Below are 5,603 nucleotides of genomic sequence, written 5' to 3'. Positions count from 1 at the left end.
CTGCAGCACACCAGACTTTAAAAATGGTCCACATCAAAAACTTAAAAAAAATAAAATCAACAACAACAAAAAAGAGTACACAAGAAACTGTTACCTCCTTATAAGGCTACTCCTTCCCTCCCCTCAATATCAGGGAAAGTAAGATTTAAGGTTAAGCCACAGAACTCCTTAATCCTTCACACCACCACCACTATTGCCAAGCATGATTTAAGAGACCTTGGAGCTCTGGCACTTTTGGAAAGACAGCTCCTCTGGCCTTAACTCTGTTCACAACACGATTGAAAGAGAGTATACAAGTGCAGCACACTTCTAGTGAAACTTTCATTCTATCACAAACACTTCGTCTACTGATCCCAAGCTAACCCTTAAACCTCACCTCACCACTGACAAGATGACTTTCATGAGAACTAACTATACACCTCCCCCTGAGAGTACTAATCCATCATGTCCTATATCTCTGCTTACAACACTGGCCACAAAAATACTTGGCCTCCAGATCACCCCTCACCATAGAGATTCTTACCCTATTACTGTCTTCTACATTGCCTAATTTGAATCAGACTCTAACCCTCAAAACAACTTCTAACTTCTTCCACTGTGATCTCTGGAATTCAGGACCCATCATCAATAAAGTCCCATTGCTGTAGATTGAATGCTTGTGTCCTCCCAAAATTCATATATAGGAACCTAATCCCCAGTTTGATGGTACCTGGATGTGGGGCCTTCAAGGAAACGATTAGGTCTTTTGGGCAGACCCCTCATAAATGAGATTAATGCCTTTATAAAAGAGGCCTCAGAGAACTCCCTTACCCCTTCTGTCATGTGAAGACAGAGCAAGAAGACACCAGAAGCAGTTTTCCACCAGAATCTGTCAGTGTCTCAGTCTTAGGCTTCTCACCCTCCAGAACTGTGAAAAATAAATGTTCACTGTTAATAAGCCACCAAGTCTATGGTATTTTGTTACCACAGCCTGAACAGACTAAGATGCTCCTATATCCTTCAACCTCTTTGACAGACGTTTCTTTCACCTCTTTTATCTAGCTGAAACCTGGCTACCTCTTCAGGAAAAAGCATGCTTCTTTTGCAGTCCTCTCAAGGGGACTTTTCTCTGACAATATACATACCAATGCTTCTCAAATGGTAAATTGCAACCTATTCGTGGTTTATGAAATTAATTTAATGGGTAGGAAATAAAAAAACTTTAAAAATAAATAGAAAAACATCAGCATATACTGCATGTAGTTAAGGTATTGTTCCATGAAAGTAAGCTATTTTTTCAAGTATATAAATGATGACTTTCAAATATGTTTTTTTTTTCAAATACAATATATGAAATTTGAAAGCCACGGCTTTACACTTTATAGGGTTAGAAGTAGAATAAATAGGCTCTTTGCTCATTACTGCCTCAAGTACCACTATCCTCCTTTCTCCCTATGTAATGTCCTGCTCCTTTGAGACGTCAGGCCATTCTGCACATTACCCTTCCTTGTTATTATCACCTACCATAGTCCTGGTCATTCTCCTTCTTTTATTAAAGACTCCCTCAACTAGCTTGCTATCTCACTCTATGTAACTTCATCATCATTCATGGTAGTATCCAAGTGGATGACCCATCTTATGCCCTGGGTTCAACTGTGCAAGCATGATCATTAACATACTGAAACACTGTCATTGCCACTAGTGCCTCCAGGACCCTGCACAGAACTATAAGCTACTTCATTTTAATGGGCCTATGCCCACACTAGTACTGGTAGTTTAATATTTTGATTACTATCCCCACTAATACCCAGCCTCTCCATTCCTTGACTTTCTCTTACCTTAAATAATCTTGTCCACAACCTCAGTCATTCACTTTTACAGTCATACCCTATACCTAGTTATTACCAATAACTGTAGCCCCTATCCCAAGCTGCAGTTAAAGCTCCCACTCTGCCACCTACATCTTCAGCTCCAATCAATTTGTCTACCTCACTGAGACTCAGGAATAAATTATCTTTTATCCCATCTTTGCTCTGTCCCACCCTACTAAAGTCTTCTTTTCACAAATTATACAGCTCCATACCTAGGTCTTATCATTTACTGAATTATTCCTATGTGTTAAATTATCTATTTTGTTGACAGAAAAAAAATCCACAATGTGAGAGTTGTGTGTTAAGTTTTATTTGGAGCAAAATGAGGACTATAGCCTGGGAGAAGCCCTCTCAGATAGCTCTGAGGAACTGCTTTAAAGAGGTAGGGGGGGAAGTCAGTATATACCTGATTTTGCTGAAGGGGGATACATGTATCCAGCATATACTTTGGCAGGTTACTGCTACTCACAGAAGGTTGCTGATAGTCACAAGGAGAGAATGTCCTCATTAATGATACTAGTGCTTACCTAGATATGAGAAGATGCGAGAAACTAGGCTCATAAAACCTTCTTCTGAAAATATCTAACTATCTGAAAGCCTGTTCTGCCAGTTTTTCCCAGAGCACAGAGTGCCTCATCCTTGATGTCCACCCTGAAGTCTTTTTAAGATGTGTTGAAGGTCAGTGACAACAGCGGCTAGTGACCTAATCCTTGTAGAGGCAAATGGTGAGTGACAATTTTTAGGTGGCAATTTATTCTTCAGAACAACCCTACGGAGTAGGTATAATGACATTCATTTTATTGATTAGAAAACAGATATATCTATATAAATCTGCCCAGAATTGTAGAAATAAAAAGTGAGGTTCTGCAATTTTAAATATCTGAACTGCTATTTCCTTAAATGTAAACCAGGGATTATTATTGTTGTTGCTCAGTTGTATCTCTTTATGAAGACTAGGGATAAAGATGATTAGTCTATCTCCCTGAGCTATGAAGATCACATGTATACAGAAGTACTTTGTAAATTTTAAAGTGCTCTACAAGTACCAGTTTTAATTATTAACTACTGACTAAGCATAGAAAACTAAGATCATGGCATCTGGTCCCATCACTTCATGGGAAATAGATGGGGAAACAGTGTCAGATTTTATTTTGGAGGGCTCCAAAATCACTGCAGATGGTGACTGCAGCCATGAAATTAAAAGACACTTACTCCTTGGAAGGAAAGTTATGACCAACCTAGATAGCATATTCAAAAGCAGAGAAATTATTTTGCCAACAAAGGTCCGTCTAGTCAAGGCTATGGTTTTTCCTGTGGTCATGTATGGATGTGAGAGTTGGACTGTGAAGAAAGCTGAGTGCCAAAGAATTGATGCTTTTAAACTGTGGTGTTGGAGAAGACTCTTGAGAGTCCCTTGGACTGCAAGGAGATCCAACCAGTCCATTCTGAAGGAGATCAGCCCTGGGATTTCTTTGGAAGGAATGATGCTAAAGCTGAAACTCCAGTACTTTGGCCACCTCATGCGAAGAGCTGACTCATTGGAAAACACTCTGATGCTGGGAGGGATTGGGGGCAGGAGGAGAAGGGGACAACAGAGGATGAGATGGCTGGATGGCATCACTGACTCAATGGACGTGAGTCTGAGTGAACTTTGGGAGTTGGTGATGGACAGGGAGGCCTGGTATGCTGCAATTCATGGGGTTGCAAAGAGTCGGACACGACTGAGCAACTGAACTGAACTGAACTGAAGGGGCCCTTACCTTTCTTTCCACAGGAGTCCTACTACAGTTTCCTTGACCTTCCTCTTTCTTTTATAGACACAGACATAGAGGAAGCAAATAACTGCACTGCCCTGTTAGTGAAAACTCATCTCCAACATCAAGCTTCAGAAACTTTGAGTGGAAGAAAAGCAGTGTTATAAATGGTGATTGGGCTCTAATTAGCAATTGGAGGTATGTTTATTACAGTGGAACACGTTTTTATAAGCCAAGCTGATAATTTATTACAATCAACTGATAAACTCATAATACAATCATAAACTGGTGAACACCTGAATTATACTTTTTTATTCAAACCATGGCAGAACAAGAGTTCAGAAATGAAGGAGCCAAGGCTGACAGACAAGAGACTGATTCTCTTAAGGTCTTTTGAAGTCCTCACAGAGAACTTGGAACTTTCAATGACTGTGACTTCCCTGAGCCCCAGGAAGAATACTGCTATATCCTGAGGAACTCTGTACTATACACACTAGAATCTGGCTTTAGGTCCAACTCATCCCATTCTATTGTTCTGAACTCTATCAATAGGGCAGTCCTGGATAAAAGAGTCTCCTTAGAATGATATAATTAGACCTATCAGGTTTATCTCTTGCTTATAACACTAAATATAGTGACTCTCTATAACTTGACATGGCAAGTTAGAAGTCCTTGACCCACTATTCTAATCTTTCTATCATTTTCCTCATTTCTTCTCTAAATAGGCACATCTGCATATGTTCTTCACCCCACAGCATGTACGTTTCTGCCTTCTGATTCTACACAAGATGCTGTTCCTACATCTTGCCTTCAAAGCTGATCCAGTCTTGATCTAAGACTGGAAAGTCTTAAAAAGATGGAATCATCTGCCTGCTACTCCCTGCATGTTTAATTATTCCACCTTACATAGGAATTTGATTCATCCATGTATTACTGTGAAAGGTAAAGTAACACTCTGGTGACAGGTGCACCAGATTATAAATCGAAGACCAGAGTTCAATTCCTAATTTTGCCTTTTGGCTCACCGAATGCTCTTAAACCCTTGCTGAGATATCTACACCTCACAGCTTGCTGACTGATATCTAAAGAGATAGCACATTAAAGCTAATAATAAAGACATTTTATATTTTGCCCCGTGATGTTAAAAAAACAAATTTCTGGCATAAAGTAGATGTTTATTAAATATTAATGTCCCATTACTGTGTCATCAGTCCAAAGATGACTATTTTGCCTTTTTCTTTGTTTTTTTTTTTAATATATATATAATCTTCACCACTCCTCAAATATCTCCTTCAGGTAAAGTCAGGTTTAGGTGTTTGATTAATTATATGTGTGACAGAAGCAATGCTAACCATTCATCAAACCCCATTTCCTTCTCTACTGGGGTACACACACTTCACAGTCACCCCCTGCAGTTAGGTACAGCCCTGTAACCATGTACCTGAACCCTGGCTAAGGAAATGGGGTATAAATGATGTATAGCACTTCCAGGGCTGGGCCCTGATACCTCCACCAAGTCAGCCCACAGATTGGATGATTCCAAGGCAACAGGGGATGGTGGAGTCACAAGATGGAAGAAACCTGGTCTTTCCATAATTGCAAGGAGCACGTAACCCATTCACTGGCCCCAACAAGCCTGCTACACACTGACTTATATGAAACATAAGCTCTTATTATGTTCAGTCACTGAGATATTGGTATTACTAAATACCCAGATTAACATACCTTGTATTTCTCATTTTTGGAAATATAAATGAAAAGAACCTCTGGATTTAGTTCCAGGAACTGAGATATAAATCCTGGCTCTACTACTTCCGCAAAATACCCTATGATCTGCTCTTGAATACGGTCTATATCCTTTTGCAACTGCATGTCCAGCACATTCTCTTTCATTAATGGAGCCTTCCCCACCCTTCTCTCCCTCAAGACTTCTGTCAGGCCTTCTCTGACCTCCCACCCATGCACATTTACTTCTTTGCTCCTAGTGCAAAGTATACTC

The sequence above is a fragment of the Bos indicus x Bos taurus genome, chromosome 5 (assembly GCF_003369695.1).
Source record: "Bos indicus x Bos taurus breed Angus x Brahman F1 hybrid chromosome 5, Bos_hybrid_MaternalHap_v2.0, whole genome shotgun sequence".
In the NCBI taxonomy this organism is placed as follows: domain Eukaryota; kingdom Metazoa; phylum Chordata; class Mammalia; order Artiodactyla; family Bovidae; genus Bos; species Bos indicus x Bos taurus.
Note: the sequence above shows the minus strand (reverse complement) of the source record.